Source organism: Polistes canadensis, unplaced genomic scaffold, assembly GCF_001313835.1.
Source record: "Polistes canadensis isolate GaletaPanama2010 unplaced genomic scaffold, ASM131383v1 scaffold_26, whole genome shotgun sequence".
NCBI classification, from domain to species: domain Eukaryota; kingdom Metazoa; phylum Arthropoda; class Insecta; order Hymenoptera; family Vespidae; genus Polistes; species Polistes canadensis.
In genome coordinates, this window is record NW_014569573.1 from 94,378 (window position 1) to 117,106 (window position 22,729).

At 41.9% G+C, this 22,729-nt stretch overlaps 1 protein-coding gene and 1 long non-coding RNA gene across 2 annotated transcripts in view; one reads left to right on the plus strand and one right to left on the minus strand.

Annotated features, from left to right (window-relative positions):
- Positions 1-22,729, minus strand: part of LOC106783825 (transcription factor SOX-2-like) — a gene marked incomplete at its 3' end in the record, with an annotated part of 217,471 nt that overhangs the window by 85,957 nt on the left and 108,785 nt on the right.
- On the plus strand, positions 7,588-18,870 carry LOC106783826. The gene is made up of 4 exons (XR_001381358.1): positions 7,588-8,878; positions 9,612-9,810; positions 17,548-17,784; positions 18,038-18,870. It is a non-coding gene; the product is annotated as an uncharacterized LOC106783826 (long non-coding RNA).

Consider the following 22,729-nt stretch of genomic DNA (forward strand, 5'->3'; position numbering starts at 1 on the left):
GGAAGGGAAAAGAAGGGAAGAGAAGAGAAGCTCAAAACCCGGCACTGCGAGGACGGGATTTCGAAGAGGACTCTGGAGGAGGACTCCAGAAGAGAGGAAGGACTCCTCTACACCGGAGAACCACCGTCGTCAGCTTTTGCTGCACAAACTTTCCTTTCCATCGGACCTATTACTTCCTTTCTCTATCAATCTCGAAACCTTTTCTTTTCTCATCCCGTTGAAGGGAAATTAGCGAGGCAACGAAGGAAGGAAGGAAGGAAGGAAGGAAGGAAGGAAGGAAGGCATGGGGGCGGGGTGGGGGGTTAAAAAGAAGGGTGATTCTTCCGATTCGACGAAAAGATAAAGTCTATTGAGAAATGGGAGAGAAAAAGGAAGAAAAAGAACAAAAAGAAAAAAAAAAAGAAAAAGCCGAGGAGAGGAAGGAACCTTCTTCTTTTCTCTTTTTTTTTTTTTTCTTTTTTTATTTTCTCCTTCCAAACGTACCTAACTAATCGCTCGATCGTTGGAGGGTGAGGGAGAGGGAGGTGGGTGGGAAACGATGATGATGTGTGCGTATTGTTTCGCTTTGATCGTACTTTTTTCTCTTTTCTCTTTTGCATATCGTAATATGTACCTGCAACAATCGCGATTGACAAATGTATTTATAAATCGATAGATAAAACACACAGGGTTGGTTGGTGTAGGTAGGTAGGTTGATAGGTAGGTGATATCGTTTAATGACGGTTACGCGAATTAATCGTAGCAAAGATTTCCATTTCCGGATAAAAATAAAGGATCCTCCCCAGGCAAAATGTTTCCATCCTCTTCCTCCTCGTCCTCCTCATTCCCTTCCTTTTCCTCTTCCTCCTCTCGGCGGATAGGCCGAGAGTATTCGGCATCAAAATGGCAAATGATCATCGAGCAATGGCCGACAGAGAACGAGAGTGCGGGCGAATGCGTCAGAAACACATCGATTAGGAGAGACGAGGAAAGAGTGAGAGAGAGAGAGAGAGAGAGAGAGAGAGAGAGAGAGAGAGAGAAAGAGAGAGAGGAAGAGTGAATGCAGGAAAGAGAGAGGGAAGGCAAAAGAGAGGGAGAGTGCATCGTGTGCTGGAATATTTCGAGAGTACTCGACGCATTGTCACTCCGGGGCCTACACTTGGTCCACCCTCTCGACGATTCGAAGCCACCCCGATGCGGGGATGTATGCACGTGCAGAAGCAACTCTACTATAACGGTATATGTTGCGTTCCTATACAGGGTGTCGTATTGCTATCGCAATCTAAACTTTGATATTTTCCCCAACGAATACTTTTGACTCCTACGACGTATATCCTGTTAAAATAATAATAATCATTGATATTTTCACAATTTGTCATCGTGAACAAATTTAAGCTTATACGTATACATGTTAAACGTTAATCTTTGCTTCTATGAATATTATTACGTTAACGATTTGAAACAAATTCTAAAGATGTCTAATTTCTTCGAACTAACTTCTTATAAACGAAAAAAGAGGAAAAAGGAAACTTTGTTATACGATTTCGTGAATATATTCATATGAAATGAACATTTGTTATCATCGTTTGAAAAACATTCGATAACTATGCGCGCACACGCACGCACATAGTACGGTAGAGGATAGTTGGTGGAAAAAAAATAAAAAGGAAAAAAAAAAGTCATGAAATCGAACGCAGTCGTAGATGGCCGAGAGGCAGACTAACGAGGAGAACTATTCGAAGCCGCGTTCCCAATTTATTCAAGCTTTCCTGGAATTTATCAGACATAGCGGTGGTGGTGGTGGTGGTGGTGGTGGTGGTAGGTGAGGTAGGATGAAAAGAGGCGAAGTGGGGTCGGCTGGTTGGTCGATTCACCAAACGCTACACGCTCGAACGCAGCATCCACAGAGCACACGGACACCCAGTATAGATACACGAAGGTGTATCTATGGAGGCATGCGTAGCTATTACCTAGACCACGTAGGCGGTCGCGTAATACATATGTATTTAGAAAGTATATATATACATATATATACATATATATATATATATATATGGATAGGTATGTAGGTAGTGAGTGAAATAGCCGGGGTGCGCGTACATAGTCGTTACTCTCGCAGGTACGTATACCTCAACAGAGACCGAGAGATTCAACCATCCTCCTGCTCTTCTCCACCCGCTGAACCACCACTGTTGCTTTCTCTCTCTCCCTCTCTCCCTCCCTCTCTTTCTCTCTTGTTCTCTCTTGCTCTCTGGCTCTGTCGGTTGGTCTGGGTAGGTAGCTTCTCGTATTATATACATAGCGAAGGCTGGAGGGTCCTCACCGCCGCAACATTACGCTGATTGCCTGAATTATCCGCAACCAGTTCGTCTGTATGTGCGTTCATGCGCGCGCGAGCGCACGTTCGCATACAGAACGTTGATATAGGGAGCATGAGAGAGAGAGAGAGAGAGAGAGAGAGAAAGATAAAGATAAAGAGAAAGAGAGAGAGAGAGAGAGAGAGAGAGAGACACGTAGCAACGTTGAAACGTAGGTGTAGGAACCGTACCGAGGAGTCTCGAGCGTTTCTCGCGCGAGAGAAACTCGCCGCGTGTACTTCACGTCCATATACCTAACCTACGTATCTATATAAATGTATATTTGTGTGTTGGCACGTACGTATATACGTATGAACGTTGAATGCATAAGTATGCGAGAGCATAACGTGCAGGAGGAGGCAGGCACAGGCAGCACGAAGGTTTACGAGGAGAAAATTGAAAACGGAGCTGCGCGTGAGCGTGGAAGACGATAGCTTGCGGTACGGTGCGGTGCGGTGCGGTGCTGTGCGGTGCGTTCACGAAGGTGGAATAATGATTCGAGATGGGAAACACGGAATTCTCGTCGCTACGTCGCGCCAAGTTACTGCTAGCTAGCTAGCTAGCTACTGTTGTTGCCTGTTGCTACTGGTAGTTCTTATGTTGCTACTGCACCACCATACTATGCTATATGATTAAATTCGTTTTACATTTTCTACGAGATTGCATCTCGAGATTCTTGGAGTAGTTTATCGTATTAAAATCTTACGAATGCTGTTAGAATTATTATTGTGAACGAAAGTATTATATATATATATAAACGTAGGTTTAACGTAACATTTAAGATTAATCAAAATTTATTAATCACGATTATTAAAATTTCACGGGTTCGTAGGTTTGCGTTAAACGTCGAAGAGTAACGTAAACGAATATGAAAGGATCGCGAAAGCAACGGGAGGAAAAGGAAAAGGAAGAGGAAGAAGAAGAAGAAGAAGATGAAGAAGATGAGTGACTCGTTGGAAGCCAGCACCCTCTTCTCCTCGCGTAGCCGCGGCCATGAATTCCCTTTTGCAGTTCTCTGTGTCGTTCGTCATTCGTCGGCATGACGAAAGAGAGATAGTGATGGGGGAGGGCGGTGAAGGGTTAAGGACGCGTATCATACCGCTTGATTAATGTACCTCACCCACCCCTTTTTCCGTCTATCATTTTCCTCTCTTTCTCCCTCATTCGGTGATCACAGTTTGGTTATATATATATATATAATATACATTCACGTAGTTTTCTACAAAAGTTTATAAACATTTATAAAAATTCAAATTTTCACCCATGATATAGATAAATAATATTTATATTCGTCAATCTGTGAAATATTATAACTTATTACAAATAGTTAGTACAACGTAGATATAAATATTCAAGGAACAACGCGTCATCTAATTTTATTCTTTTCTTCAAATAGACGGAAGAAATAAAAAGAATTCTCGGTATCTTTTCTTTTTTCTTCTTCTTCTTTTTATCGATCGCGTGTATCATCGATCATGTTCCCGAGCACGGCCCGACACGCCAGGTAGAAATCAACAGTGTATTTTGCGACTGTCACAGACAAATCGATCAACGATCTCAACGGATCGAGATTAAAGCGACCGCTCGGCGCCAAAACCTTTCGCGAGAGTTACGGTTTTGCAATCGACTTCAGAGACTTTCACTTCGAAAGGAACGTAGAAAAGTTTTAACGGAGAGGAAATAATAATAATAATAATAATAATCATCATAATAAACGCAATAATGATACGCACGAACGTAATTTTTATTTTTTCTCAGAGTTGATGTTCTGACGCTTGAAAAATAATAATTAAGAAGAAGAAGAAAAAACATATATATAAATAAAAAAGGGAAAAGAAAAAGAAAAAACAAATGGCCGGAAGTACGCGTAACGATCTCAACGCGAATAAGAGAAAGGAGATAGAATAGGCATTTCGATGCCGGTGACACAGTGACACGGAACCTGTCGAGCGAAGCCAACCAACCAACCAACCAACCAGCCAACCAACCAGCCAGCCAGTCAGCCATTGGCTCGTTTCTGATAAATAGGACGCTACCGGGAACGGAGCCGCGAGCTTCGACAATGGGGGTGCCGGAAGACCGGGGCAGCTTTAATTTCCCCCCGCAGTTCCTGGCAATTACAACGTGGCGCGTCCCGATAACCATCTCTATCTCCGACCACAATGCTCTCGATTCCAACGCACCCTTCCGTCCCCACTAACACCACCCCCTCCATCCCACCTCTACCCCATCTGCACCCCCGCGCATCTCCTTTCTCGTTTCTCTTGCGATTTTTCTTTTCAACGAACCGGACGTCGAACGCCTACGACTTTCAACGATTGTGATTCTTCATTTATTCTTTCGGCTTTTCTTACTTTTTTCTTTTTTTTTTACGCCACCTTTTATATCATACCCCTTACGTTCCCCGATGTTCTCGATTATCGAGTAATAATAATAATAATAATAATATTGATACTATAGAGAGAGACGAGGGAACATAAATTATTTTATAATTAGCGAATATATTCTGTGGGAAGATCTATTTTTCTTTTTTTCTTTTCAAAGCTCTATTCATATTTTTTTTTATTTATTCGATAATAATATATTTTTTTTAATAAACGATCAACGTTTATAATTAGGACAGCATTGTATATCAGCTCGGTCGAGATAGGATTTTTTTGTTGATATTGAAATTTTATTACAAAATATTATTAATGTAATTAAAATATACTGACAGGTTTTTTTATATGAAACCCGGTATAATATTGGTCGCTTATATTACATAGTAAAAAAAATGTTGATTTTTCGTATAAAATACTGACCCAAATAAATGGAGGCTTAGTATTACAGTTATTAAAAAAAAATTTCCATAGGAATATACGAAAGATAATGTTATATCAAATTTCTATTTCGTTGTGCATGGGGAAAATAATAGTTAAAATAAAGAGTAGTATTTAAACGCTGGTAAGGTTGCAAACGAAACACGAGCGAGCTTTCGAGTTCTCGCTTTGGAGTAACTCTGTACGAAGCCTGACGAATTCGATACCATACCTCCATCCACCTTTCAGTAATCCCTGCCAACGCAAAGTGATTTCGCGTAGACAGAGTAAGTCTTCGTAGTTCTCTTTGATCTCGATTGTTTCGATTATCTCGATTGTCGCCATAGGAAGACCCGACACATTGTTATAATTGTAACGGTGCTAAGCTTCACCGTCACGATAGGTGCAAAAATGCTGAGCTACGGCTTCTTCAAAAGTTTTCATCTACATTAACACGAATCTCTAAGATCGAATGAATTAATATACTTTATCGAAATAACATAAATATTTGTCTTCCTTAGTCGCATTAAATGAAATAGTGCAAGAGAGAAAGAGAGAGAGAGAGAGAAAGAAAATAACTTATAAGTTAAAAAGATATAAGAGCTAAATAATTCTTCGAATAATTCGTTTGGATATTAAATAAATTCATTAATTACGGCATCAAGAGTAAAAAAGTGAAACCCCGTTGGATGATATTTTATATTAACTGAAAACTTTTTCATACGTTTGTAGGAACATTAATGAAAGTGTCAGTAAAATAGAAAGGAAGAGAACGGAAAGGTAAAAAAGAGAGGAAACCTATACATATATATATATATATATATATACACATACATAGACGTTATATTCAGCAGTATTCCTGTCTAAAATGCCAACGCACATGCCAGTATGTTTCTCTTTAGCTCGAAAGAGAGAAGTCGAAGAACGGAGAAAGATGAAGTACCGTCAAAGGAGGTATTGTGAGTGCTGGCCAATTATTTCTCTCTTCTTACTCTCTCTTTCTAACTCTATGTTTCTCTCTCTATATATATATCTCTTTTCCTCTTACCATCCTCTTCTTCCGCGTCTGTCATCTTCCTTTTTCTCTTTCTTCCCACCGATTCTCTGTCCAACCATAGACGGAAAGGGAGATAAGGATAAAGAGAGAAGGTTGAAGAAAGAGAGAAAAGAGAGAAAAAGAGAAGAGAAAGAGAGAGAGAGAGAAGAGAGAGAAAAGCAATAGACTTCGTTCTCTTCGTCTCCAACTTACTTGCCAGTCCTTATTCGCTTTGCCCAACGAGCGTCGTCTCCTCATTCAGGCAAAGTCTAATTAAAGTGCAGCTGCAAGTTAAATTAAAACACGATAATGTTGCCGACAGTTCTCTCTTCCCTCTTGGTTCTCTTCATCGTTTCCTTTTCTGCCAGGTTTCCTCTCTCACTAATTCTCTCTTTCTCTCTCTCTCTCTCTGTCTCTTACTTCTTCACACAACCATCCACGACGTTCTCAGTCTCTCTCTCTTTCTGGTCCAAACTCAAGCAAGTCTTGCTCCAATCGTCCGGAGCCATTTGCAAACTCCTCGAAGGACTTCGTCGCGAGTTAAACACCCGCCAGCAATCTTCCGTGACGAGTAAGCTCCCCCTTCCCCCCTCCCACCATCATTCCCTCCCATCCCTCTCTCTTCCTCTCTTTCTCTTCCCGGTTCTTTCGCGTAAGCGAGCGTGAAACGTTTCGAGAAAACGCTTCGAGAGAGATTCTCTTACGATATCGACTCGTTCGTTGATCGGCTTCGTTGAGCAAACGCGCTCGACCTGGAAAAACTTTCTCCCCCTTCCCCACCACTTCTTCCTCCCTCAACCCGTCCCTATCCTTATACAAGAAACTTTGTTTCTCTTTGGTATAGTTCCCCCCTTCAGATTCTTGCTCTACCCTGGGCCACCTCGTTTCTTTCCTCTCTCTCTCTCTTTCTAGTTAGTTTTATTCATTGTTCGTTGTCTGTCTCTCTGCGAGAAAAGTCGAATGAAAAGTAAGAAGAGAAAAAATAAACTTTTGCTTTGGATAGAATTATAACGTAAGAATTTTTCTATAATACGATTTAAATCATATCCCATTTGTGTTTATTTTGTTGTCGCGCGTGATCAAATTAATCGTTTCTCCCAACTCGAGTAACGTTAAAACCTTTCTCTTCTTTATCTAAACCCATTTTGACTATTTTTTTGTTGTTGTCCCCTAAACTAAAGGCAACGGGCTAACCGTTGAGAACCCCTGTTCGAGGTCGAGAGCACTTATTCGGGCCATAACTCCCGTACGCGTCCTCCTCCCTCCGCCCGGTTTCTTCTGTCCTCCCGCCCTCATAAATACATGAGGCTGCGAATACGTAGAAGAGGAGGTGGAGACTCGATGCTGAGAGGGAGAAGAGAAAGAAAAAGAGAAAAAGAGAGAGAGAGAGAGAGAGAGAGAGAGAGAGAGAGAGAGAGAGAGAGTTAGGAGTCGAGGCTTATGGAGTAGGTGGAGAACGAAAACGACGACATGCCGTTGTCGTTGTCGTCGTCATCGTAGAAGGGCGGAAAATAGGGGGCGGGGGGGTACGGTATACGAGAATCCAAGGACTTTAAAACAAATATATCGCGCGTAAATCCAACGTGGATATAAGTCACAGCCCGAAGGGATGGATCCCCGAGATATATTCCGTACGACGAGCAGAGCAACAGAGGAGAAAAGAAAAAGGAAAAGAAGAAAAAAGAAGAAAAAAATCAAAAGAAAAAGAAAGTAGGAAAGAGGGAGAGTGGGAGATGTAAAATGTTGAAGGGAAGAAGAAGAAAAAGAAGAAGAGGAGGGAACACACCGAGAGCAAATCGTCGCTGCTTTGCTTTACATATTTCCTGCGGAATTGCTTCTGTCACTCGGTGAGACTCGGAGTGAGAGAGGAAATGAAAAAAAGGAGCCCCGGAGGAGCAGTTATTTAAAGTCGCATTTCTCTCTTACTTCCTCCTTCCGTCTATCCCCTGTTTTAACGACATAATCTTTCACCGTTTTCTACCAATTAACGACGGGGACTACTAGTTACATCGATGGGATTTATTTCTTATTCGTTTAACGTACTCAACGGTTTAACCAACGTGTATGAGAAATAAAATTCGTTGATAAGATTTTTTGCGAACGATTATATTTTCTTGGTTTCTTGTTTTTTTTTTTTTTTATACGAACGTTAACGTTAACATATGAGAGGAGAAAAGGGTCTGTATTAACTTTTTCGTCTAGCCAATGTACGTAACGTAAAAGGCTCATCTTTCGAGCACCTTATTTCTAGAACAATTAAAATTCTATTGGAAATAATTTCTCGCGAAGAATAACATTATAGAGCGAGTCTTTGAGACGCGTAGCACAGCTCGTTCTTATCCTTTGTAAAAGAGAAAAATAGAAGAAAAAGAAATAAAAAGCCGACACGGAAATCAAGAAAATTTGGTCGACTCGTGTTACCTCTATTTTTCAGTATTCGTTTCACGTCGGCAACGACTTCGTGATGTACATCGGTCCAAGAACGGTTGGTTCATTTTCCGAATGGCATCGAAAATAAGGCGTGAAAGTGTGAAGAAGAAAAAGAAGAAGAAGCCAGCAAGCCAGCAAGCCAGCAAGCAAGCAAGGATCGAGAGAGAACGATAACGGTGAAGGAAGGAATATTTTTCCGGCAACGGGGGAAACAAATTACTTGGGAATTACTCGCCTGGGATTGACGTTTGATTGCGGCACTGCATCTCTGCCGAAGAGTAGGTAGAAAGACTCTCTCTCTTTCTCTCTCTCTTTCTCTCTTGTTACGTTTTCCGTTAGCTACTGCGCGCGCGCGCATACATCCTACAAATACGGATACTAATACATGCAATAGTCCTACACACGTGTAGACACACACACACACACACTTACGTACGATAATCTCACCCTTCAACTCGTACGATTTCTCCTTGTCGCTCCTTCGCACGATAGTTTCGCCAAGTTGCTCTCTCTCTTTCTCACCATTGCCTTTTCCCTCCTTCTCCTATCCACCATCCTCCTTTCCTTCCTTCTTCACTCCCTCCTTTCCACGATTTCATCCGTTGCTCCAGTTACCTCTCGCTTTTCGCATTATCGCCTTTTTCGCTGGGCGAGCCTCGCTTAATTCACTGGAAATTATTCATTTGCCTAATTGCCGACCCGACGAGCTCACTCGTTCTCGCTCGTCGGAGACATCCTCCCGTTTCTTCTCTCACGAAGCCCATTCGCCTCCTCTTCCTCTCTTCCTCTCGTCCTCTCGTCCTCTCGTTCGTTCGTTTGGTCCCACCGACGATTCTCAACGCGACAATTCTGCATGTCTAGTTTCATCTTCGTTTCTCTTTCTATACGCAGTAGTAGTTACCTACTAGATAATATATATATCGTTCTCTCTCTCTCTCTCTCTCTCTCTCTCTCTCTCTCTCTTTCTCTTTCTTTTCCTTCTACAGTTTTTCAACGAACAACTTTTTGCAGTCTCCTAATGACCTCGCACCACCACCACCACCACCAACACCACCACCATCACCCCGTGGCAATCGTCGATAAAAATCTGATGGCTCAGCCAGAAGGAAAGTTTCGATCGCGCAAAAGTTGTGCCTCAGATCGAGGAAATCAAAGCGACGATGAGTGGATTGAGTTGGCGATGGCGATGGGATGGGAGAGGAAAAAAGAGGTAGGACGAATTTTAATCACTTATCGACTAGTGCGTTTCTCTCTTTCTCTTTCTCTCTCTCTTTTACTCTTTCTATTTTTTTTCCTTTCCTACGAAGGAACTCTAATCTTTATTACGAGCGAAACATACTTTTCCGAGCATTCTCTCTCGGTCGCTTACTTTTATTAGATTATTTAAAAGACGAATAAGTTTGCCGTGCAAGATGGAAGAAAGTAAGGAAGCAAAGAAACAAAAAATAATAGCAAAGAAGAAAAGGAAAGGAAAGAGGCAGCAGCAGAGGAATTACAGAGAGAGAGAGAGAGATGTAGTAGGGGGTGGTATGGTAGAAAGAGAGTAGAGAGGATAGAGAGGGTGTAGAGAAGGGCAGAGAGGGCAAAGGGTGGATGCCCCATACTGGACCGACCGTACATACCCCGTGGGCGAGTAGCAGGATTCATGAATACAGGAGTATTTGTGCAGCATGCGCCAATATATAGTGCGAAGGGGTGGCACGCCAAGCAACCAACCCCCTTCGCAGACGTTCCATCTCGTCGTGTTGCGTGGAGACTTTGGCTTTGCACGTGCATACATTGCTCGGTGGTAGGACTGGCAGCATCACGGTAGCACTGGCACCATCCTGGTGCATCGTGCATCGTGCATCGTGAATCGTGCATAGTAGAAGCGATAGGATCAACCAAGACTCGATCCAGACCACCATCGCTATAACGAACGAACCTGACAGAGATTCAGAGAGAGTGAGAGAGTGAGAGAGGGTTTACGTGTGCGCGCTTGCAAAGCACGCTAGGCAAAGTCCCTGGGGGCTTAATACAGTATGCACGTCCGTCCTTCGCAAGCTCGGTCCGACATGGGCTCCAACTCGCTACCGGCTAATATTCCACGAGAGAGAGAGAGAGAGAAAGAGAGAGAGAGAGAAAGAGAGAGAGAGAGAGAGAGAGGAAGAGAGAGAGGAAGAGAAACGGGGGAATGGGGGGGGTAGAGCCCCGAAGCTACGTGCCTGGACTTCGAAGTCTCGTTGCGAACCGCGGAAACTAAACGGCAACGCGTATACTCCACGTATACGCCATTGCTACCGGATACCGTCTATTTTCCTACGTCGACAGGCAAGTACGAACTCTCGTGAACTTTCAATCGATGAGAGAGAAAGAGAGAGAGAATAAGAGAGAGTCAAAAGTAGAGTTGAGAAAATAGAATCGCGTCTATCTTCTTACTTCGTCGATCAGACGTGGAACATTTCGAATGCAAACTCTTAGTGAGAATGAAATTACTCAAGGTACTTATAGTTGAAGAATTCTTAAACGAAGTTTTTACGATGGCCATTGTAAAACGGAGAAATGTTGGTTGAATATTATTTTAAAAAATTAGATATAATCGTAGATTGTGGTTTTATATCGTAAGAAAAAAAAAAAAGAAGAAAAAAAAGAAAAAAACAAACGCGCAAATTTATTATTTAAAATAATATGTTTACTTTTTAATGTAATAACGAGTAATAATATTTTCGAACGATCATCGTCATTAAATGCATCCATAGTAATGTTTGTTGGATTTTAAGGGGGGTTGGGAGTAGGAGGAGATAGATGGGTGTCAAAGGGAGGTGGTGGTGGTGGCGTATTCGCGATTAAAATCTGGCGGTACGTTGCCGCAAACGACAATGGATTTGGAAAGTTCGTTTGCGTTTGCGTTTGCCGGCTGCCGGATGGTTTTAAAGTCATCGTCGATGGCGACCGAAAGCTTTGCTGGTAGTGGTGGCGTTGGTGGTAGTGGTGGCATTTGGGATGGATAGGGGAGGGTACCACAATGGCAATGCATGGAACAAAGCCTATCCACGGGTAATTCGAAATTCGTCTCTTTCTCTCCCTCACACTCACACGCACATATACTATCGCACTCTCTCTCTCTCTCTCTCTCTCTCTCTCTCTTTCCCTCTGTACCCGAGCGTTCGTAATTAACGCTAACCTCCAATTCGAAGGGCTGATTAAAAAAAAAAAAAGAAAGAAAAAAAGAAATTGACGGCGTATAATTGACCACCGGGTGTCAAGGACGCGTCGTCCAATTCATTAAAGATGTTCAACACTTGATGTCTATTGTTATAAAAATTGTATACTTGTAGAAAAAAAAGTCTGTAAATTCTTGAATCTAAATCAGTAAATACCTGAGTTGTCTTTGCACAAGGGTTTTTTCCCGAATGAACGGTAAAGCCTGGAAAAGGTTTGTATCACCGGTTGTATCACTTTTCTTGATAAACCTACCCGGGTACATTTCCAAACGTTCGTACAAAATGATTTTACAAATAAACAATGAAATATATAATGAATCTGTTAACAATGTTTATCGTTACCAATCGAGATCGACGGGGTATCGAAGAAATAGATATAAAAAACTGTTTCAACAGGTAACACCATTGAAAGCGTGGAAGATAGAAAAGGTAAAGAAAAAGAAGAATAAGAATAATAAGAATAAGGTGAGCAGAATCGTGTGAAGCATTGCGTGGATAAAATTATTTTCCCGGAAATCGTGAGGAGCGCCATTGTAAAGATGTTTCGCGAATCGATTTCGTACTGAAGAGACGGTGGGAGAAAATGGTGTGTGTGTGTATGCGTGCGTATATATCGGAGGAAGTAAGATGATGAGAACTAGATGGAGAAAATGGTGGGGTGTGAGGGGTAGATAGGAAGGTGCTGAGATAAAGACGTTTATACTTATACGTAGCAGGAGTGAGTAGGTAGGTAGATAGGTAGATAGGTAGGTAGGTAGGTAGGTAGGTATCTTTATCGCGGCTCGATATCGGCGGCAATTGAATGCAACAAAACGAAAGGGCAACGGCAAAGCGGCATCAATGAATATTCATCGAGTGTTTCTGATGGCAACGCCTCACCATCTCTAACACCCCCCGTCCATCTGTATTTCGTCTTCCGCTCTATCTCGTTGCTGTTCCTCGTAGCGAGCTCTCTAAAGAATGATAGATAGATAAAGAATACGAGATAGAGCGAGAGAGAGAGAGAGAGAGGGAGTGAGGAGGGTGAAACGGTAGATCGGATCTGTGTAGAATAATTGCCAACTATTCCAAGCACGCAACTAAGCGAAGAAGGAATGTCGGAGGAGAAAAGAAAAGTATGGAAGAAGGGTGGGGCGGGGGGGGTCAGGGAGGTAGAGGTGGGCGGATAGGAAGAGCCAAGTTAAGGAGAGGAGAAGCGGATAGGCGGAAAATGAGAGAAACAAAGAGAAACAGAGGGACGGAGCAGCGGACCGAAGGAGCGGCCGAAGGAACGAACGAAGGAAAGACCGTAGGGAGGCTTCACCGAGAGGTGGAGGGGAGTGGCGTCCGTTCTATCCAGCACGTGCGCCTGCGAGAGAGAGAGCGAACGAACTAGAGGGAAGGAAGGATGGAAGGAAGGAGGAGGTACGACGAGAGGGAACCTTACGTATAGACGACGTCGTCGTCGTCGTGGGAGTGAAAGAGACCCGAAGGGAAGGAGAGAGAGTGGGAGTGCCCAAGATGGCGCCACACGGAGTGCCGTTCCCGTCGTTCCAAGAGCCAGGAGGAGAGACGATAGCTAGCTCAACGGAAAGAAAGAATCAAAGTGGGAGAGAGAGAGAGAGAGAAAGAGAACCTGGACCGAGCTGGAAAGGGTGAAAGATAAATGACGTGTCCACGGCCACCTCCGCCACGACTTCCACCACCATTGCCATCACTAACACTAGCGAGGATTAACTACAGTTACTACTAGTGCCGCGACGAATACTAACACCGTTCTCTCGCCAACTCGTCGTCGTCGTCGTCGTCTTCTTGGTTGTCGTCGTCTTCGTCTTCGTCGTCGTCGTCGTCGTCGTCGTCGTCGTCGTCGCGAAGACGTGACGAAGGAAAAGGAGAATGAGTAGACGATGCGAGACCTCCATTAAACATAAGCTTCTCGCTTGCTTACCCTCTGGCCTTTCTGCTTTTCGTTTCAGCCTTCAGGATTTCTTGCCGTCGTTCGTTTAGTCATAATTTCACCCTTCGTATGCGGTACTCTTGTGGACTGGATTAACCGTAAAACTAGGCCTTTGAAAGCTCCGCTCTTTCGTGGCCCGAGTTCTCTCTATCTCTCTCTCTCTCTTTCACTCTACACGTTAATGGGAAACTTGGAACTGGCCTTCTGCGAATTTTAGAATGTCATGCAGAAAGAGAGAGGTAAATTCGCGTGTAGAGTTTAACTTCTTTCTATATTTTGCTTTTCTTTTTAAAATATTTAAAATATTATTTGTAAAGAAAGATCATATATATATATATGTATACACCTACGGTAAAGACGAGACTACGTTAGTTAAAAAATGTAAGTAAAGAAAGTGATAAATAAAGGAACGAATAGATGATAAGAAGGGGTACCGGTTGTCGTCTCGCATTTCTCAAAGTCTCCTACTCATCGTTGATCGCGCGTCGCGTTGTCGACGGGGCGTCAAATTATTCTGCGATTAATAATCCTCGCGTTACACGCGTGATCGGCCCTTTATTCCCCACGGTGCGTAGTCAGTGAAGCGCGTTCACCATCTCTACCTCGACTGGGCTCATCTCTCGTCGTCGCACCTCTTCCTTCCTTCCTGACAATCCCCGAAGAGGTATCAATACCTCGTAACGCGCGCGATGTGATTGTCCTTGTGTAACGCCTAGCCTTTATCGCTCTGCGGGACGTATATATACACATATATTTATATATATATATATATGTGATATCGATCGATACCTGCCCACGTGGCTCATACCATTCCGTCGTTCCTTTCATTAAACATCGTCCTGCTTAGAACGTTACGATTAATAATGACAAACTCCTAGTATCGTATATTTGAGGAACATCAGAAGTATTAGATGATATAGTTTCTACCTCTCTATTAAACACTTACATGCTTAAATAATTATTATAACCTAATCTCATATATTTTATTCGCGTTGAATTTCTAATGAATTATTTATCAATTATTCGACAAATCGATTATTATTATTATTCTATATTTGAGGTGATCTAACGATTCGTTGAAAAATTAAATTAAAAACAAGAAATAAAATGCGAATTTTTGATACGACGGGGGTGTCATACACGATCGATCTTGATCATTATTTCGCATAGATAATTACGAATGATCAGCGTATTATAATGCTTTTCTCGTTTTTCTCAATGGAATAATATAATCGAAGATCGAACGTAAATTTGACGTAGTCATTGCATTTTCTGATGCCTTATTTTTTCCGTAGTGATAACGAGGATGAGAGAACGAAGCGGAAATAAAGCTATTATCGAACGGATGACTTACTTCGTTCGTAGTAATACGCAGAAGATGATCTGCCATCTTATTCTCTCTACTACATCTTTGTTCCTCTTATTCGTACATCGTCATTTAGTATTGCTAGGGTTGAAGGAAGGGGGGAAAAAGAAGAAACGGCAGACACGGGGCAGTAAAAAAAAAAAAAAAAAAAAAAACAAGAAAATTATACAGGAGAAAGAAAAATTTGTGATCGGCGGAAATCTTTTTGAAAAGAAAAAACAAAAAGCGTGTTGGAGCATATATGATCGCGCAAATTCCGATAAATCATTATCGACCGTCCGAAATTACGATTGACTTACGTAATATAAATAAATATTTATTTATGCTTCAGAGAGGTATTTTTCGTCAACCAAATCAATCCCTCGATGAAATTTCAGACGTCGCTGCCCTATCAGACAGATCCTTTGGCTTTACCTTTTTTTTTCCTTTTTACGTGATAACGAGTACACGATAGGTACGTCATAATGCTGTTATCGAACGGATGACATAGTTCGTAATAATATGCCGTAGAATTAATTTCGTCATCTTATTCTCTCCTTTCTCTCATAGATCCTTTGCCCTTTCCAATTCCGTACATCATCGATTCTTATTGTGCGAAGAAGAAAAAGCAGCCGGAAAAGATGGAGAATGAACGAAAAAGAGAAAGGTGGGAGGGAAGGGAGGGAGGGAGGGGGTTGGGAGGAAGAAACGAAGCGTAGAGAAGCTCGTACGATTCGTACGTGTGGAAAAGGGTGATATCATCCCCCATAATGCGATGCAGGCGCGATGATCCGGGAGCAATATACCTCGGGGACACAACGGGATTCTCCGTTACATCCCGAGGACCCCCCCCCGTGGCGGGGCAACCCCTGCCAGGACTACGAGAGGAAACGGCCGAGATCTTCTTTGGCCCCGGGACACCGCGATATTGCTTGTTTTATTCGAGCGTGACACCCATTTTTTCTAACCCTCTACCCCTCCTCCTCCTCCTTCTTCTCTTCCTATTCCTTCTCAACCAGCTTCCTATCTACTAGCTTAATACGTCTAAAAACGAAGGGGTGGGGAAGGGGCCGTTCGGAAAGAATAATTTTGTCGGATATTTAATCCCCGAGGGTAAAATGACCGTATTCGGCCAATATGTTAGGGTCATGGTAATTAACGACGAGAATAAATTAATTATTTTCTTTTTGTTTTTTTCTTTTTTTGTCTTCTTTGTAAATTAAGCTACCCGATAATCGCGTAATAATGCGAAACATCGAAGAAATTTCGACCGATCGAAACTAACTTGTCTTGCTATCGTTTCTCTTCAATTTTTCGAGCAAATGGAGCGAGATCCTTCGTATTTGAAAGTTGTTCGGTTTAAGTAGAAGTCAAGGGGTGGGATTGTTGGAAAAGGGCGGAGGAAAAAGTAAGTAGATTTTTCACGCGCTACTCGACTTTTCGCAACTTTTCCTCTCGACGTTATAGGAATGCGCGGGTGATGATAAATCCTAAAAGAGATAACTTTTAAAAGGAATAATATATCTTTAGAGATAGACGCGGAAATTAATCTTAAATATTAATACATTTATATAATTACATTAATAAAAATACATAAAGGAAATAAATAATAATACAAAATTCATCTAAACGTTTGATAATAATAAAAATCTCTTAATATATATCAACAGTGTGTTTAATAATGATAAATATAGCATCATCTTGTAAATTTCAACAGAATCTTCCTGTTCAAATAAATTCGATAGATTCTAAATGTACGGATTGCTTATTTATCGTGTCCTTTTTGCATAGCCATCGAATTTCGTAACAGAGATAGAGTGATAGTAGAAATAGAATAAGATGGAAAGAAAAAAAAGAAAAGAGAAAGAGATAGAAAAGTAGAGGATAGCAATAACCATAGAGTTACGTTGGCGGTCTTAGGAAAAGCAACGCGAATCGGAAGAAAGAAAAGGATAGATATAGAAAGATATAGAGAGAGAGAAAGAAGAGTCTAGTAAATTTATCAGTGGTCATCCGAGGGCGGAACTGTCGGGGACAAATTCCATCGCGAGCGTCGCCCTCTTTTGCGAACGAGCAGGACGAAATGTTAGCCGTGTGGGTGGTTGGCTGGCTTGCTGGCTGGCTGGCTGACTGGATGGTTGGATGGCTGGCTGGCTAGTTTCCATCCCCTCTCGAGCCACCCTTTCCATGCGAACGGCGTAAGTCATTGCGGCTGACCGGAAGTCACGGGATCACCGGAACCCAGGATATTTATGCGAGCGCACCCACCGACCGGAGCATTACCCGTAATAAGGAAATTGCGAATTTATTACTGGACCACTCTTTCTCTCTTTCTCTCTTTTTCCCTCCCTTATATCCATTTCTCTCTATTTCTCTTCCCTTCACTCTTATCTCTCCCTTTTTCTTCTTCGTCTTCTACTCTTAGTTCTCTCTCTCCCTCTCTCTCTCTCTCTCTTTTACTAGAAACCACCCTACGAGCTGCGATATTGTCCAGCAAAGAGACGACAGGGTGGGATTCTACCAAGAGTTATTTCGGCTTTTATGGGTCGAAACTAGCCTGGGTCATCCGGCACGGTTCCAGATGACAAGGGAAAAAAGTGCTGGAGAAGAACGTAGACTCTGCTACTTGTCAACCAAAAGATATCTTCTTTTCTTATAACTCGACAATATCTCTGTCTCTACTATCTTTAGCAAACTTATGTAAGTATTTATGCGGTATGACAAATATGTTATAACGTTTTAATAATTTTTATTATATTTAAAAATATAACATTAAAAATTTATTAATATATCATCATCGTGATAGCTACTTCTTCGTCATATGGGATTTGTTTTATTACACGTGGGTTACTTACGATCCTAAATCTTTCCGATGGATTTCTATTTCTCAGCTCCCTCTCTTTCTTCCCCCGCCCCAATTCACGAGTTTTTTTCTTATGGATTATTGTTTTAGAATCCTTCATAGGTGATCTGGATTTTGTACGCCGTGGCACGTACGAATACCTACTTCGAAAGCCGGAAGACACATTTCCGGGAGTTGACATAACTAATTTATCATGTAACACCTCACGACAACGTATAACGATTCTAAATGAAACATTCGTCATATTATATAAAAAAGATAGTTCGATTAATAAAAAGTCGTTGATTCGCGTTCAACGTATACTACTATAAAAGAGGAGCGGAAAAAAAACAAGTGTGTACGCTGATTACATAGGTGTTCTTTTAATTAAAAAAAGAGAGGAGAAAAAAAAAAATAAACAGGTCACGCGTGTGTTGGAGAAACCATTCGTAAAAGTAAATTTCGAGAATTATAATAATATGGAGATTTACTTAACTTTTGTTTCTATTATCGATTTTGACAAAAATCACATGGGACGACAATGTGGCATTTGAAGGAACGTTGAACGAAGAAAAAGACAGACAGACAGACAGACAAGTATCGTTACCTATCTCTACGTATTGAGAAAATACCGAAAGAAATAGAAAGAGAGAGAGAGAGAGAGAGAAAGGAAGATAAAGAGATAGGGAAAGGAAAACGTGTCACGAGATCTGGATACTAGGAGCTAAAGCCACGGGGGACTATTAGCACACATCATCGACAGTCGGCTCACTGTTCGTGATGCGTTTGTATTGTTGTGCCTGGTTGAGCGTTGGCAGGAGGCGTGGTTTCGCGATAATTCATTCTTGATTGCACGTCTGATACATACGACCAGTAATTATACCGCGGTGTCGAGTGCATTGCCCCGTTCACGAAATCATTCGCACGTAGTGCTTTATATACATAACTAGATAGATACATATATATATATATACATATATACATATATTTACGTCGATTGAAAATTCTACATTTCACGTACTTTCGAACGTTGATGCAAATTTTATTTTTTTTTTATATATTCAACCAAAATCCATTCAACTCGAGACAAATGTGATATTTTAAATATTTGAAAACAAAAAAGAAAAAAGAAAAGAAATGAAAAAAATAACGCGAGAGAACTCGATCGAATTATGATTACGATATAGAATAATACACTACCTGAATTATATCTAAAGTGGAAGAAATAGGAAAAAAATAAAGGAAGAAAGATCTACGGGATTGATAAGAGCCGTGAATCGAAAAGTTAACGACTACGATTACGCGGGTACCATTAGTCAACTGGTGTGGGTCGAAATAGCGCTGACTCGCTATGAGACAAGGTTCTCTTTTTCCAATTTCTTTTTTTGGTTACGTTTTCTTCCACTCTTTCTCGGTCTGGAACATCAGGTACTATTATTTCGTAATCGTGACGCTTCGCCATCATTAAGGCTGGGTACCCTGACAAATGACGAGTTAGAGCAGCAACAGTCGACAACGAGAATGAGAAGAAAAAAGCGAGAGGAGGTGGAGGAGGAGGAGGAGGAGGAGGAACAAACCTGGTGATTTTTTTTTCTCCCACCGAAAACTCGAAACTCACCTTGAAATATTCTCGCGGAGCGAGCACACGAATATAAACGCGGGCGGCGGCACAGATGATACACGCATACATATATATATATATGTGCGTGAGCCATGACCGCGTTTAAAATATCCTTGCCGAAGTCCGAATCGTACACGACGAAACACCTCACGGTCGGTCGTTTCGAGCACGGCTTAGGAGGATGAACGGGGAAGGGGACCAGGGGGAGCGGAGGAAAGTTATTGATGATGCACGAGCACGGACAACGCCGGATACTGGATACTAACGTAAGTCTGTTTTCATCCATCAAGCTAAAGATTCAAGCTTAATATCCCGAACACCACCACGGAGAGCAGAGAGAAAAAGAGAGAGAAAAGAAAGGAGAGAGAGAGAGAGAGAGAGAGAGAGAAGAAACGTGGCTCTGCATTTCTAATTCGTCGTGTCTGCGTTTGGCCAATCAACGGCAGCCACCACCACCACCACCAACACCTCCGTTCTCCGTTCGACCTTCGTATATTCGAAACTCGACCGGTTGCATTTTTCTGCTCTTATTTCATCGTCTACTCGAGAATTCATAGCAATGGAATACCGAATCGTGAAACTCAATGTAAAGATTCGATCGGTAATTTTTGTAAAGACTAAAGAAACGGCACGCGATACCTTAGATTCCCAAAAGGGCTGGAGAGAAGGAGGAAAGGGTAGGTAGGTAGGTTGGTTGGTTGGTTGGTTGGTTAAAGGGACCATAGCCCCCGAAGAATTTCCGCTCTATAAACTTCAAATCCAATCTGTGCCAGTACATCAAGCGAGCAGCAAACATAAGCTTGGCAAAATATTGGCGCTACGTTTCAACGGCGCGTACATTTCGGCTCGTTCGCAAGATGAAGAAAGAGAGAGAGAGAGAGAGAGAAGGGTGTTGGCCCTTCGCAAAGTATTGCAGAGTTCGTTTTTCTCTCTTTTTCTTTCCATTTTCGCCTAAGTAATTTGCTTTCTCTCTCTCGCACACGATACACACCGATACATAGATCGTAGGTACATATGCTGTGCCCGTGAAACTCCCCGTAGGCTGTTTGTTCACTTCCACACATGGGCCTGGTATTATGCGAGCTTGATTGCCAATCGTAAACATTTGCTTTCCTTACCCTCCTGACTCCATTGGATAGCTAATGTTACCTACCTCCTTCGTTTCAACAATTTGCACTAACTTTAGTAACCTCGATAGAATTTTCATTTTTATTACTATTAATTTTCATTAATGTTACTAATCGAATATTGTTAACGAAATCTAAGAGGAATTCTAGTTTAAAAGTAAAAAGCGATTTAGATTTAGATCGATATAGAGTAAGATCGTAGATACCCCCTTTTTCTCTCTCTCTCTTTCTCTCTTATCATCGAATTGAAAGTAAGAAATGTAACACATTGCAAAGAGAGAAACGGAGAAGAAGAAGAAGAAGAAGAAGAAGATATTCGAGAAGACGAAAATCAATTTGAAACTTCGACTCGACGAAGTCTTCCTCTCGTTCGTAACTTAGTGGCTAGTAAGTTTGCAATTAAATCCTGGTAACTACGTTCCTGTTTTTCGATCTACCTCTCTACTTCTCCCTTTCCCTCTTCCAGCTTCCAGATTCTGGGCTAACTTGTTCCCAAAAGTTGGATTAACCGACGAGAAGTTGAAGTTCGGTGTGCGGCAGTTTCGCGGGTTCTCCGCGAACTTCTCTCTTCAACTCGATCATAGGCTCTCCTCTCGATTCCTTCCTCCCACCCCCTATTCCACCGGTTCTACCTTTCTCTTTCTCTCTCACTTGGTTCTACCCTCTTTCGTATTTTGTCGTTTCGCGTGTAGAAGCGCGGCGCGTAGAAAGCACGAAAGGGTAGGAATCGAACAGATGCGGTTGCAGTTGCGTTTAGGGATAATTACGAGTCGTTCGAGAGTGCCGAACTTTGAAACGCCGAGCTATCGCGCCATGTGCCGATCGAAGTGCTCCAAACTTTGCCGAGTGGTAAACGAGAGTCTGCTGCGAGACATCGTGCCAAGCGTTTACTTGCAACGCTTTATCTTTTCATACAAAAAAAAAAATTAGAGAGTAAGAAAAATAGAATATATACGATTCTTTTGTGTTCCGTTTTATTCGAGTTTAATAATGAGATACATTTGGATAACGTATCCAAGTGGTTTGTAAACAGTTTCTTTTTCGCCGAAATATCGGTACAATATAGTATATTGATTTAACCAAATAAAAACTAATAATCGTTCCAATAATATATTGTAATTAAGATCACGTTAACTTAAACGTAGTAATTGATTATAATAAATTAAGCGTTAAGAACAAAAATGAAATAACGAAAGTGGTTGTAGAGAAACTATAGGAACGCAGGAACACAAAATTGACTGCAACAACATGGAAGCCGCAAGTCGGATGGCGTAACCGAAATTACTTAGCCGCCCTTTTCAGAGCCAACCGAGGAGAAAGAACTTGTTGCACGGCTAAGCCGCGGCCGTCGGTTAAAATATCGGAAATTTAAGCATCAGTACCACCCCACCCACCCTCACTCCTATTTCCAACCACCACCACCATCGCCGCTACAACAACCACCACCACGACGACGAGCCGGCATGGATTTACGTTTCGTCTATTCCTCCTTCACCCCCTCCCTCCTCTCTCCTCCTCCTATTATTTATCTCCCCAGATTTTTAGCCCACGTGATCCTGATCTTTTTATCATATCGATATCGATTCGATTCTCGCGTAAATCTATTAAATCGACTTTCCTATCGATTATATACTCTCGCCATCAATATAATTTCCGATTATTCCACTAATGCGAACCTTCCATGGTCCATTGAAACGATATTAATTAGCATGGATTAGCATTCACGTTATTTATTACTACGATTGTACACGTAAAACCGAGTTGTTCGCTCGTCTCCATATGTAGATATAACTCCAAAACACTTCTCTCTTCCCATTCTCGCGTTTTCTCCTATTCCCCCCTCCTTTTCTCTCCCGCCGTTCTTTCTTTCGATAATCAATTTCCAGTAAATAATTGAACGATTTTACCATTCAAGCTGTTCGATACATCGGCCATAGCGTTGGGAAAAACGCGTCAAAACCTGACTCGTCCGACTTTAGTAAAAAACATTCCGTAAAAAGAGAGGATAGGAACAAGAGAAACAAACAGAGATAGAGAGATAGAGAGAGAGAGAGA